The sequence below is a fragment of the Tympanuchus pallidicinctus genome, unplaced genomic scaffold (genome assembly GCF_026119805.1).
Source record: "Tympanuchus pallidicinctus isolate F22 unplaced genomic scaffold, pur_lepc_1.0 scaffold5, whole genome shotgun sequence".
NCBI lineage: Eukaryota > Metazoa > Chordata > Aves > Galliformes > Phasianidae > Tympanuchus > Tympanuchus pallidicinctus.
The window spans coordinates 63,736,158-63,751,689 of NW_026294769.1; positions in this window are offsets into that span (position 1 = coordinate 63,736,158).

The window sequence follows — 15,532 nt, forward strand, 5'->3', positions numbered from 1 at the left end:
GCAAAAGAGGAACCCTTTACCCTGCTTTTATTTCCATATCCATAGTACAATCTGACTCTAGTCAATAGTCGTGATTTCCAGTTAAGCACCAGTAATGAAGTGAAAATAGAGTCTGCATCAGCTCCTTTACCTACTGTATGCTGAAGTTAATTTTACTGATTTTTTTATCAGGAGATGTATAATTTTCCCCATGCTTACAGATGTCTTTCCTGTCAGGTCACTTCTTATTCCAGTACTCTTGTTTGATGTTTGAGCTGAAATAAAGTTACACCAGTGTAAAATTGTTAAGTCACAGTCATACAGTGTGTATTATGTGTAGAAATTCCCTTTTTTAATTTCTCTAGTAATACAAAATCGCTTTTTCTTCAGAGTAATAGCTAGTTCCTATGATCAGCTGTAAATGATTATTAAGCTGCCTGCATGGATGATTTATAGCTTGAAGGGTGTGCTTTCTTTCAGGCTGCTTGCTAAGCCCAGAGAAAGACCCCTAGTTTGTGGTGATGATGCTATTTTGTCACCTGCTGTGAACTAATTCTAGGAACTGGTCAGATATTTTTCCAAGAAAAACTCTGCAATGTGAAATCAATAATGTTAATACTCTCTTTCTTTTTTTTTCCTCTTTGTGTGTGGGAATAGACTTATGTGAAGAAGTGACTTTTGGGAAAAAGGTGCTTATTTTCAGGATGAAATTTCTGGTTCAAACCAGAGATGTCAGTAATATAAGGACAATAGAACAGGCTATGGTCCAGTGGAGATGGTACCCATGGGGAAAACAGCAGAATTTGAACGTAGTTCGTATTTTGAATCTGCTTCTAATCTAAACTCAGTGTGGATTTATTTGTAACCTGTGATTTGGACAGATATTTTCTTTCTCAAGAAACACAGTGAAAAATCACATTACATGATGCATCGTTTTTAATTAAAATTTTGACCAGTTCCTCAAGATAGGAGAACTGCTGCCTAGAGAGAGGCAGTACGGAGTAATGTGACTATTTTCTACAGATATTTTTTTCGATGTTTTAGCTTGTGTCTTTTAAGAGTAAAAAATTCAATGGTGAATTGTGGCATTTTAATGGTTACTCTAAAGTTTCTTTTAAATCTACGTGTATTAATCACCCTGGAGGTTTTGTTTGTGATAGTCATTTTGTGTGATCATCTGTTATTAATTACCATATTGTTGGCCAACTGGCTGTCCCAGTGATTAGTGGTATTGTTATAAAAGTATGTATGTACACTCCCTTAGTCTGTGGGTGGTGGTGGCAGTTGTGTTGATAGTGTTCATGTCATTTTCATGAGACAGAACCTTAGGTCTTGTTTGGCTGCTTCATTTCAATCATATCACAACCCTTTTCACTTTCAATTTTGGATTATTTGCCACATTACACCGTTATAGGAATAAAACTTCAACAGAAACGTGGATTTCTCACCTCTTTTAGTAATTGCACAGTGCTGAAGAATATAAGATACATGTGCTATCTCAAGATATTAGGAAACACTGCCTCACTGTTAGTAGTTGTCACTTCTAGTTTTGTGTGACTACCCTCTAAAGTGTAAAATAAAACAATGAAAAATGGGTTTTAAATTATACAGTGTGTTCTAAGAGAAAGAATTAAGCCAGTAATTTTGGTGTCAGATGGCAAATAAAGGTTTCATTAATCTTGTTTCATAAGAAATTCAAGCCATCAGAGTGTTATTTCTGTAGTATTTATACCATGTCCACACACACTGTTTTCATGCACTTGTTTTTAAAGATTAGCACTAGAAAACTAGTTATTATTTTTAATCTGAACAGTATAACACAAAGTGAACCACTGAGCTACTGCTGAGAGTTGCCATTGCAACAGGCATACAGCTGTTAACAGTGAAACTAGTGTTGCAATTAACAAGAGTGAAGGAGAAAGACATTTCTGGGAAGTTCTGCAGGTTTTGAAGTCTAGAGAAAGTTTTATAGTAGTGTGGAGTTTTGGGCAGGAAGCTTTTAGCAGCACTGTGAAGAAAAGTGCAATGAATGAATCATCCCATGCAAAGACAGCTGCACAAAAGAATCATTTTTTTTCCCTGTTTGTTTACAAACAAATTCTACAGGCAAAATGGTCTCTACTGCATTTGTTCAGCTAAAACGTTGCTTTGGCTGGCCATGTTCTATATAATACTGGCAAAGAACTGCATTTGTGTCTAATCTGAGTAACAAGTCATAGTAACTCCAGTGTTTATAACAAGTACCTTTTGTGCATTCCAGCTAAAGCTGCCAAAGAAATTCTGGAGTACTTACTGATTTTTAAAATTGGTATGTTACTCTTTGTCCAGCAGAAGAATACCGTGATGAAAAGCAGCAAAAAGCTAGTTGGAGTTAAGGCAAGAAATTCTGTATTGAGCTTTTCATTGAGTTGCTATAACGAAGCTGGGTGAAACTTGCTTAATAGTACTGTACATCTTTATTCAAGATTAATGAAGAAAGTAAATAAGAACCTTCATTAAATATCAGTAGAAGTAATAGTCATCTTTTCCTTCTAACAGTTTTCCCTTCCTGTGAATCCTGTGGTTGTCAAGATAACAGTGGGAAGGACTGGAATGACACTGAGATGCAGCACAGATAATAATGGACAACATGCATGCTAAACTAGTTTACTAAGATCTCTGCACAAGGTAACACTCACTTGAGAAATTAAATCTCTTGATTTGGGATAGACAGCCACCGGCTAGAGTTTGATGGGAGTCTCTGCTGTGAGGGTCCTTCTGGTGGCATCTTCAGCTGAGCAGAAGATGCTGAATAGCTGACTCACTGAGCTTCTCTTCTGCTCTGCTAGTGATCCTGCTGGGATGTGTTCCTACATGACCACAATTATAAGCATGAGCCACTGTGAATGAAATTTTTAGCTATGCAGAAAAGACTTTTCTAAATGACCATTTCTGCACCAACAGGAATGGTTTCTACTGACTATGTAGAAATATCCTATTCCTGTATACTCAGGTTGTTTTTACAGCAGGAACTTTCTGGAGAGTAGCTGGCATTGCCAAATTTTCCATCCTAGATGCTAACACATTGAAGCATGAAGATAATTCCTATCAGATGGTCCAGGCACAGCAGAAGCTGAAATTCCCACCTGGAAAGTTCCTGAAGGGATTGAGAAAAGGTTTTGACGTGAGAGTGGCTGGGATCTCAGGCAATCATCTTGCTGCAATCCCTTGTGCCACCTCTGCAGAGACCAACTGGCAGCTCCAGGACCACACCAACACTCAAGCAGATCCAAACACAGCTCTAATACTGCAGCTACAACTGTAGGATGAGGTGAATTTAATCCTTATCTCAAAAATTTAATTAAACAGTTCTTGCCACAAGTGGGTAAAAAAAACAAAAAACCAAAGCAATAAATCAGATTTGACAGGATTGATGATCTACTTCTGTAGATGTATGGCCCAGATAGGGGGCCCAGGAGAACTTTGTGATGTTCAACAAATCCAAGTGCAAAGTCTTGCACCTGGATGATGGCAACCCCCACCATCAGTACAAGCTGGAGGATGTAAGGATTGAGCACAGTCCTGCCAAAAAGCACCTGGGGGTACTGGTGGATGGAAAGTTGGACATGAGCCAGCAATGTGCCCCTCACCACCCAGAAAGCCAACAGTATCCTGGGCTGCATCAAAAGAAGCATGGCCAGCAGGGTGAGGGAGGTGATCCTGCCCCTCTACTCTGCACTGGTGAGGCCTCACCTGGAGTACTGAGTCCAGATGTGTAGTCCTCAGTACAGGAGGTTCATAGATCTGTTGGAGCATGTCCAGAAGAGGGCCACACAAATGATCCATGGAATTGAACATTGTTTTGAGTACAAGCTGAGAGAGATTTGGCTGTTCAGGTTGGAGAAGAGAAGGCTCTGGGGAGAGCTGCTAGCAGACATTCAATACCTGAAGAGAGGATATAAGAAAAAGAAGGATCAGATTCATTAGCATGGTCTGCTATGATAGGACATGGGGTAATGGTACCAAACTAAAGGAAGGGAGATTTAGATCAGATATGAGAAAAAGTTTTTTACCGTATGACTGGTGAAGCAGAGGAACATGTTGCGCAGAGAGGTGGTGGATGCCCTATACCTGAAGACACCCAAGTTCAGGCTGGGCAGGACTCTGAGCACCCGGATTTTGTTGTGGTGTCCCTGTTCACTGCAGGGGAGTTGGACTGGATGGCCTTTAAGAGTCTCTTCCAACTCAAATGATTCTGTGATTCCGTGATTCTGTGAAAGAGGTTGATTGTATATATCGTGTGTGTTTGAAGTGGGGAATGAACATACTTTCTCTGGCCATTTGAAAAATGTTGAATGTTCATATGACAATATGGTTCTTATACACTAAAGTGCACTGAAATAAGAAGTACTCTACTAAGCGTTTTGTACTTAGAATCCAGATTCTTGCTTACAGTGAGGCTATTCTGTGTCAGTCTAGACATAAACTGAGTACTTGAAGCAAGTGCTTATTTCACTGAAAGTTTCCTCGGGTCAGGGTGAAGAGACACAAGCTTAAGGCAGATTCAGTCACTAGGGGAAACCCAAGCTAGCTCTGTGTCATCAGTCTTGTTTTCTTTTGCTCAGGAAGTGTTTCCATTCCAGCAGGAGAAGACAGCTTTCCAGTGTCCTCACTTCTGCACACTGTATTGAAAGCAGGGAAAGTAAATGGAACAGCTGGTACATTAAAATTATGCCTTCTAAATCACTTCACTGTGGTGATAATGGCTCTATCAATATCCTCTTTCACTTGTCGGCTACATAGCCATTTTTGTTTGAGTATTCGCAGGTCTCTTTATGTCACAAGATGTCTACAGCTGAAAGCAGTACTGTCCATGTAGTTCAAGTGAAAAAGGACATTTCTATTTTTGTTTAAGATTGTCCTTCCGCTTTTAATATGAAATATGAGTGTTAAAGGAAGTGTTAAAGAAGACTTTTGCATCTCTGAAGTGATTCTGGATAGAGGAAAGAATTGTTATCTGATGTCAAAGGTTTGTGCTTTACCCTTAGTTCAGGTCATGTGAATCTCAGCATTTTGGGTACAGTGGCTTTTTTTTAGTTTTGCACCATGCATATCCAGCCAGAGTATTGCTGCAAAACACATTTTCCTAAACCATAAATGTGACCTCTTTTTCTACCCTCTCTGTTGCATCAAACAAAATATGGTCTTTTTTCTCCAAATTTTTCTTAGTCTTCTGCAGTTGTCTACAAGCCAATAGTGAAAAGCTAAAAACAGTGCCAGGAAGAGGAATAAAAGGAATTAAAGTAATACCCGACAGCTATCTTTATAATAACTAGTAGTGTTTCCCAGGAGGAGATGTTGAGCAGAGAAATGGTGTTGAGGATCTAATACACAAAGTTTGTACATCACGCTGGTGGGTTGTTTCCAGCTTGCTCTTGCCTGGTCCATGAGCTGGATGCTCAGTAATAGCTGGAGCTCACCTTCTGTTTTAGTTTCTTCTAAGGGGAGCACAGTGTATGCTCTCTGTGACTGCTCGTGATGTGAATTGAAATAGATAAATGGGTGCTACTGGGATGTTTGTTTCACTAATGTTCTTCAGGGCAAAACTGAAGTGCTAATCTAGGCACACCCTTGTTGTTTGCGTTATCTTCAGTGCAATTTGTTATTACGACATCAAATCAGCAAAACACAGAAATATTACTCCAAGGTAAGACATTTTTTTCTGATTGAGATCTGAGTTATAGATTTATGTTCATCACCCTAGAGGGACTTGTCAGTAGAGGCAAGTTATTTTCTTCCATATACATGTTTGCACATATGAGGGTAAGTTTATGGAGCTCAGTGGATACAGCATTATGAAAAACTTGTAGAATAACACCAGAGCTAGGGGATTCAGTTTAAAATTGTGGTAGAAAATACTAAAATGTGCCAACCAAGAACACTCTGAACAACTTTGAACGCTTTGCCTTATCTTTGCTCCTTGAATCATATTTTGGAATAACGTGATATCTTACTCTTCTTTCATTATTTCACCACACTTTTGACCTATCTGAATTCTGACACATCAGTGAGTGTTGAGTGGCAATGATACTGGATGTAACAGAGGAAAAAAATGTGATATCTTAAGATGACATGGGGATGGTAGTCACACTGCCATTGCATTTCGACTATGTCGTCAGTAACTGTTGCTTCCCAAGAGCTGTCCGGTATTCTTGGCATGTGTCTCTCAAACATTTATTTTCTGTTGTAGCTTCAAAATACCCAGCAAATTAAGTGTAGATTATCCTCAGCAGTCTTGAAATGATAGTCTTCACTTATTTTGCAATTAAAAATAATGATCCAATAGGTGCTTTAGTCTAATTTAAACTGCGTAGTATCTTTTTGGTAGAAGGACTGAAAATGGATGGCTTGTTAGTTTGAAGGCTTTAATTCAAATAAAAATCTTTAGTGAGATGGAAATAACGATCCAGTGAATGGAAATATATTATATTGACAAATATAGATTCTATGTCTGTGTGTAAAAGAATGGAAAAATGAAATAAAATACATATGCATTACTTTCCAATGCCCATAAGACTTCAGTGAATCACAGATTTTATGTTGAGTCTGTGTAGTTTTAAATGCACACCAGAGTGAAAACTTTAAAAATTCTCTACTTGTGAAAAGACTGCCCTTCGTTCCTTTTAGGTTTATTTTCAAAAGTGATTTTATTTCTTTGTTCTTCTAAGAAGGTTCTACAAAGTAACATAAGCCTTAAATATCTGCATTGTATGTTTCTTCTGCTACTTAAAGCATCGATTTCCATTTCTTCTTACAGATTCTAATTGCACAGAAGGGTGTGGGGATGCACATGTGCATGTATGTGTGCATGTAATATCTTGCTTCCTCTTTTCAAAGCATTGTCCAAACACCAGCTAATTGATTTGACATGCTAAAAGGAAAACTCAGAGCAACGAAGTCATTTTGGTATGAAAGACATTTCCAGTCATCTCCGTTCAATAATCACAACCACAGTTTCAAAGATGATACAGATGCAAATTGAAATGTGTGATTTTGTTCTATCTGGATTTGATTTCTTTCCCCTTTAACTCCATAATACTCATCTTCCTTTTCCTGCTGGGATCAATGATGGCTAGAATTGGCACATACAATGAAGCTATACAAGACCAGAGAGATTGAATTTTACTCTAGGGATAAAACTCCAGTTCCCCTTTCCTCTCCTTCAGTGGGATTGGCCCTAATTTTTGCATATTCTGTAAGTTATATCCAAAATGCAGGCCCAAATAAAATCTTCTAGGAGGAGGGGAATCACAATTCTTATCTTCTAGCAGGCCCCCTTCTGAGATCATCCTTCTCTTATCTCTTTCCAAATTCTGTTCTTCCATATGGTAGTACAATAAATTGTTGCCTACTAGTGAATAACCCGACAACTCTTGCAGAAGATAAATCACACTGCACATCTTGAAATTCCTAAGCATATTCCTCCTCTGAAACACAGCAAGCATCAAGCCTGTACAGATGGAAATATTTTTAATACCTTAACCAGTTCAAACATTTTGTTGACTATGTGAAGTACACAAGGAACTTTGAAATTTTATGTGAAAGTCTCTCAGATGCTACTTTAAAAAATCTAGAAGACCTGTGTGACTCCATCTCCTCATAGCTGTACATAATAGTATGTATCATGCCAGAGAGCTTTAACAGTATTTTCTTTCCTGCTTGTGAAACACTAAAATTATGACAATTCATCATCTGCTGCACAGAAGGTGATGACTCTGGACCATTATTTTGTCTACTTGTCCTACCCATTTTCTGTCCATATGGCTGACCTGAGAGCCAGCAAGGGTACGACCAGGCATAGCATATGACCCAACAGGTCTACCTCAGTGCACAGCATGAGAGTAGAAGATACATAGATATTGGAGGAAGTCATTGAAGGAGATGGGAAGAGTCTAGTTTATGAGTGGACTTGGAGCTTATCAAGTAATGAGGATATAACCAAAATATGCAAGAAAAAAGTTTGTGGAAGTACTCACCAACTTGTGTTCCTCCGTATTTCACAGTGAACATAAGCTTCCCAGGAGCAGATTTTCTTGTACTTTGTTTTTCCAGATCGGTCAAATTTAAAATTGCCATTAAAATATCACCTATTTGCATTCTGTCTGCAAAATAATTAACAGAGGTATTAACATCTCTTATAGAAACTCAAAATCCATTTGCATCCCTATAAATAAAGATGTCGGGACTCTGCAGGAAGGAGACAGCATAGTTGTGGCTGACTGGAGCTGCCCAGTTGAATTGGCTTGTTCAACAACGTTGTAAGAATAAACACTGAAATTGTACTCATGTTATCCCACTGGGATATTTTTGTATAATTACATTCAGGTAGCCATAATCATACAAGGCTATGCCAGAATAAAAAGTAATGAAGTCGGTATTTCCACTACTTGTTATTTTCCTATAAATATGTGTTATTTATTAATGCTTTAGTATATCAGTCAGATGAAAGTTCGCAGTAGGAAACAGCTGTTGAATAACCTCCTGAAGTTTTCCAAATGCACGAAAATCTCCTTCTGTAGGTTCCAAATAAAAAAAAAAAAAAAAAAAAAGGGAAAAGGAAAAAAATGAGAGGAGAGGAGAGGAGAGGAGAAGAGAGGAGAGGAGAGGAGAGGAGGGGAGGGGAGAGGAGAGGAGAGGAGAGGAGAGGAGAGGAGAGGAGAGGAGAGGAGAGGAGAGGAGAGGAGAGGAGAGGAGAGGAGAGGAGAGGAGAGGAGAGGAGAGGAGAGGAGAGGAATCATCATCCTTTAGTACAGCATAATTAACTCAATGTCTGCCCTGCAGTTCGGATCAGGAGCATTTGAAGGGTATCTACTAGTTGTCCTGATACTTCAAGCTCTGCTTGATGGTCTCAGGGTGTATGATGATAGAGGATACACACAGTGTGCTTCAGTTATTACAGGCAGCCTGGGGCTGGTCAGAAGGAAAATTCATGAAATACATTGATGCCTTCATCATCATTTCTACCAACACCCTCTGTCCATCCCAGAACTACCTGTCAATCAATATGCATTTTTTTCTTGCCTGGACTTGATTGTTGCTGGTTATTTCTGAATGAGGACAGGAATTGTTCCTGCAGTCTTTGAGAGGCAAATGAAAGCATAAAGAAAATTATTGATTTTTCACATTTATAAATGAAGAGTAGTGTCATGATCTACTCTGTATTTAAATCTGAATTTAAAGAATTAAAGAAGGCTAACAATCCTCTTTCCAGTACTGTTCTGTGGCTGGCTGGGAAATACTCTACAAGGATTCTTCACACCATTTTAGTAGACTCATTTTTTTTTTTTTTTTACCCTTCCTAAGGTAAAGATTAGATTATCAAGGACTTGCTTTTGTTGTTTTAGCAAGCAGAGCCAACTGGCAGACAGTTTTGTGTTTATATCGTAGTTGTTTCTTCTCCAGGGCAGTGGAGCATTGCGCAAAACTCTATTGTTATGTCCAGATCAGGAAAATTGCTTTCCTCTCTGCTGCAGATGTAAAAACGACAGCCTGTGGGAGCAGAGATCTGTCTCAGGTGTGCACTGCTGTAGGAAACACCTGGATATGGTAGACAATTTAACACTGATAATTGTATAAGAATGGGAAAAAGTATGCAGGGACGAGAGTCATTATTCTTTGTACAAAGTACAGGCAGTATTTTGCAGCCTCCTTGGTGATGTTCCAAAAGAAATACACAAAATAAAAACAGGAGAAGAAAACTCCAACAAAAAATATTCTGAACAACCACACTCTGTCTATAAAAAACTAATCTAGGAGACTCATGGTCAGTTTTGACTACTTTATTCTGTGAATGGTTGCATGGATTAGGGTTTAAGAACATCTGCAACTCAGTGCATCAACTGACGATGGGAGCAAACTCCTCTTGGAGTTGCTTGTCATCCCATCTCTGTCTTGCAGAGTGTGAATCCCCTTTCAGGCATTTACAAGGGATAACCTGTAAAGCAACAACCCTGGGAGATGGCTTTCCTGTTTTCTTATGACACAGCTTTTCTGCTCCTTTGTCTCGAATACCTGAAGATGGATTAGGCTGTGTTGTTAAAATCTGTTAGACTTTTTCATCCTTTTCAGTCAAAAGAATTCTTCATGAAGTATTGTGATCTTGTATGGCAGGACTGTGTTCTCAGGTCTCCATCCTTACCTTATTGTTTTTGACCTGATACTCTAAGAAAAAAACAGCATATGGAGGGGAATATGTGATATTGTGGTTATGATTGCCCATCATGCTGATGCGACACTGAAATATTCTGTTTTAGTTACATTTTTAAGACTTTCTGGCTTCAGGCCCAGGTGTTCAGTCTAGTAAATCTTTCTAATGAGAACATAAGATCTTAAGCTGATTTGAAACATATAATAGAAAATCTTTTACTCCAGTGATCTCAGTGGGGCCAGAATGCAGTGGCTATAAATTGGCAAGGGTCCATGAAGCCTCACCCAATTTTGCTGCAGTGTAACAGTGAGCTGAATGATGCTTTCAGTTTGTTAAGTGACTGGTGTAGATTGTGTATCCATCCCAGGAACACAATGTGCAAAAGTCGCAGCTTGGCTCTAGATGAATATCAGTGCTTTGTGAATCACTGCTGAATCCCATGTACTCCTGAGCCAAGTGGGCCTGGGAAAAGCCAGGTCAGTTTTGCTTATTGTTGAGTTTCCAAGGTGTTTCTGGAATGTGGAAGTTCCTGCTCTTTTTGGACTCTGCAGTTCTAAAGTCAAGGCTAAGCTGGGTATTTCCCTTAACTTAATTTACATTTTCAGTGGTTACATGACGAATACATGAACCAGACAGTAATTTCAGAAGAATTTCTCATTCCCTTTTTACTGAAAGAATGCTAGAAAACTTACAGACCCCTTTCCTAGACTTGCTACTCCCTGCTCCAATTGTGACCTCATTCTTCCTGTGAGTCCTTCCTTGGAGAGTGTCCTAGGCCTGGCAGATTCGTTTATCTTTTTTCTTCCTCCAGGTTGGTCTTCTGGCATGTGGTCTGGATGCTCTCTTTTGTCAGTCCAATTTCCTTATTGAATATTACAATCTTTTTCTAGTCTTTTTTCTAGACAGAATTGAATTTCAGCCACCAGATGGGCTTATTCCAGCACATCACTAACCCAGTTACTGAGATATTCAAGGTGGCTTTGATAGGAGTCATCTTGATAAACCACAATTAGATACTACTCTCTGTTCTATTCCCTCATGATGGAATAGAAAAGATTTTTGTTAATGAGTTAAAGCAATTTATACAAAGATGAGGTTCACAACCCAAGCAAACAAGAGCATAAAACAGAGATGCTGCATTCTACTGTATGCTTTTCTTAATGACAAATGAGTAACAGTGTGTCTGTTTTCACATGTAAAAAAGCAGAGCCTTATCCTTTTAAAGTTAGACATAATTTGAAAGTATGTAAGTAGAGAACACTGAAGAGGAACAGCTTAGTTCCTAATATAACACAAGGCTGTCCCCACTGAATGAACTATACAGAAAAAAATTCTCTTTCCAAGAAAATGTTAAAAGTTATGCCTGCCCCATGATAGTAAATTTTTATCACTTCCATCAGAATAAACTAGTTCACATTCAGCCATACATATGAGGAATTAAAATTAAGTTATTATTGAAAGTACATGATAAAACGGATACTTTGAGATATGTTACATAAGCTATTACCTTATTCATTTATGCTATTATCTTACTCTGTCCTTTAACTCACACACATTTATTATTGTAACACAACACTTAAGATGATATCAAATAAAATGTAGTTGTACAGTATTCCACTCTTTAACCAGGAATAGCAGTGCTCTAGTGTAATATTCATTCTATCACCTTCTATCGCCAATAGGTGAAGATGTGTTTTGGCACGGGGTACCTGTAGTCACTGAATATCTGGCCCTTAGCCCAGAGAACTAAAATTTCTGGCCAGGTGTTTTCTGTGGCTGAATCCTAAGGATAATTGTCTGAAAGTGCTTCTGCCTATACTCAAACAGCTTGGAGACACAAATTAAGGCTAAATCATATCTAGGGACCTGAACTACCTGGTCATTGGCAGAGTCAATTAAAATGTTCCCATTTGTCTCACTACATTTTGGATCTTGTCTTGAGTTACCATGGTGAAGTCTCACTGTGTATCTTGTTGCATCAGTAACAGAAAAGTGTGTCAGAGGTCAACACAGAGGCCCAAGCCTCTAAATATCATCTGCAGCCTGGACAGAGAGGGCACCCCAAGCAAATCTGTGATGACATTAAACTAGTGGGAGCGACTAAAATGAGCCCTCAGTCCCCTGACCCCAGTAAAGTTGATTGCATCAATGAAACAGTTGTGAGGCTCAGTAAAGAAGGATTGTGTATGTAGAGGAGTAACCCCTGCTTTGATGCAGGGAAGCAACTGGCTCAGGAATGAAAATGGGGGATGCCAGACTGAACACAAACCACCATTATGTTTGTTGCAAAGCAAGCAAACTTTATACTAGCATACACTACAAGGACCTTTGTCAGCAGACGGAAGAGAATCATAGAATCGTAGAATCATTAGGGTTGGAAAGACCAATAATTTCATTTAGTCCAACTGCCAGCCCATGCCTGTGACCACTTTGGACCATATCCCTCAGTGCCACATCTATCGTTTTCTTGAACACTTCCAAGGATGATGACTCCACCACCGCCCTAAACAGACTTTTCCGATGCCTCATCACTCTTTTGGAGAAGAAATTTTTCCTAGCATCCAACCTGATCCTCCCCTGGCACAACTGAATCCATTGTCTCTCATCCTACTGCTGTTACCTAGGAGAAGAGGCTGACCCCCACCTCGCTACAACTTCTTTTAAGGGAGTTTTAGAGAGCAATAAAGTCTCCCCTGAGCCTCCTTTTGTCCTCATCTATTGAGCAGTGGTGAGGCTTCACCTTGGGCACTGCTGTCAGTTTTTGGTACATTCCTCAGCCGCCATGTTCATGAGAGATGAAGAGCAACTGGAGGTAGTCCAGCAGAGGGTCACAGCACAGGTCCAGCAGAGAGAGGTTGTGGGAACTGGGCTTATTTAATCTAGTAATAAGGAAGCAGTAGCTATTAGCTGCCTGCAACAATTTGAAACTCTTCTCAGTAGACAAGAGCAATAGTGGAAGTTTGTGGTTTGGGAGGCTCAGAGTTTAGAAAAAAAACAACAATGTAAAAGACCCACTGGGAGGGTAGTATGGAAATGGAACAGTGTACTGAGGGAAACTGTGAAGTCTGTCCTTAGGGATGTTCAACACCGTGCCAGGCAGAGCTGCAGGTGACCTCATCTACTTGGTGATATTCCTGCTGTCTTCCAACCAACACTGTTCTGATTTTGAGATTACATCATACCTAAAATCATAAATCACAAAGTATTGGATAATAAGACCCAAATAAAAACATATTAAAAATAAACAGGCAGATCAAATATACAACAGAAACAAGCTGAATAAAATTAACACTGGAAAATTCATTTGTACTGGAACCAAACCTACCCTCTGGCTACTGTTGGGGAATCCTGAGAGACAGGCAAGAGAAATAAAAATGCTACATAGGGAGAGATAAAATTAAATAAAACAAGAGGAAGGATTCCAATAAGTCACAGTTAATTAAGAACATAAATAGCAAACATTTGTCTAATGAAGATTCCCAGCATCCTGCTAGCTTGAAAAGCAGCTCTGGAAGTGAAAGGTAGAAAACATCCATTCCTTTTTCAACCTTTGTGTATCAAACTCAGTGTGTTAATCTGTCATTCAATACTATTGTCTTTCCATACATATGCATAATGGAGTGGAAGACACTGTCTGAGACCTCAGTTCCATCTCTGCCTGGAATAGTCAAGAAATTCCATTGATGCATGTAAGGTAAGGTAAGATGTAGTAAGGTAATGGAGGCAGAAAGCAAAGGTTTCTCTTTGAAGGCAGTCTGGTATGTCAGTTCTCACACACTTAATGTGACTCAGGTGAACATAAGGACCTCTGTCCTGTTATACCCTGATGTAATGCTTTTAAGATTCTTGTTATCGATATTCCACATCATAACATCATGTAAAACATGGGGAATTGAATAGTTAATACTTCAGTTCAGTGGACTGAGAACTTTTTGGATGTCTGGTTCTCAGAAGAGAAGAACTACATACCCAGAGGACTTTGTGTTCAGAGAGGAAGATAAGTCATGGGAGGCAGTCACAGGGCTCTCTCTCGCTGCCTGGCAGTGTGTGGTTGTGCTCCCCAGCTGTATGCCTTCAGTTCAAAGTAAAGCTTTTCATTTTGGACACTCTTCTCTCTCATTTTCTTTGATTTATTAGCCTCAATTCCAATTATATTGCATTATATTGTGATATCTTGCATTCTGATATCGTATTTAGTAAAATTAAGTTTCCTTCTTAGATTGTTGTCGCTGTTCTTTTTTCTTTGGTCCATTGGGCCTGCAGGCCTGCTGCTGGTCATGGGCACAGATTGATCTAGATAAGTCTGTGATACTTGCATAGGGATTGGTCTACAGAGTAAAAAGATGACTGGGTAACATTTCCAAAAATAGCCAGATTTAAAACAAGTAAGAGTCATGTAAAAATGTAAATGATTACCTAGTCAAGTTTCCAAAAGCAGAGAAGGAGATTAAGCTCTGCTAGTTCTGAACCTTTATTTTATTTAAAATCTAAACAACATTTTCAAAAATGCCTCACGCACAGAAAAGGATGGAGACTTTGGAGATCATAGTGCCAGGCATTCCCTACCCATATAAAGTCAAAGTCCTGACTTAGTGCTGTGCAGATCTAATTTTATGGCAAACGATGACATATTGATTGGGCCAGAGAAAGAACAGATGATTGAGAAATGGCCCGGAACATCATGGCTCTGAGACATCGAATAATAGAATCATTTGAACTGGACGAACTCTTAAAGGTTGTCCAGTCCAACTCCCCTGCAATGAACAGCTGGACCAGATTGTTCAGAGCCTGGTCCTGCCTGACTTTGTGTTTCTCCAGGGGTGGGGCATCCACCACTTCTCTGGGCAACCTGTTCCAGTGCTTCACTACTCTTATAGTAAAAAACTCCTTCCTTGTGTTTAATCTAAATCTCCCCTTTTAGTGTGAAACATTTTCCTTTATCCTTCCACAACAGACTTCACTGAAGACTCTGTCCCCTTCTTTCTTACACCCCCCTTTAGATACTAAAAAGGTGCTATCTGGTCTTGGTCTTTAGAGCAGGAAGTTGCACTAGTATCTCAACAGGAAAGACTGAAGTCAGCCAACAAGTGCATTTCCTATGCTCTGATGCTCTGAAGTTTCCTGGAAGCTTCTTCAGATATACAGGATTAAGGATTTGCGTTGCACCATTGAGTCAGCTGTAGTCTGTACGTGAGTGGGGTGCTATTCAGCTCTTAACAGCGTCATGTATTACAGAACCAAGTATGTAGTACTGGGTGGTGCTAATACTAGAGGGATTTTTGAATTTTTTTTTTAGAGGAGCAGGAATTACTACTCCTTTATTCCTGCTGACAAATCTTCACATATCTTAGCCAAGTGTGTTGAATG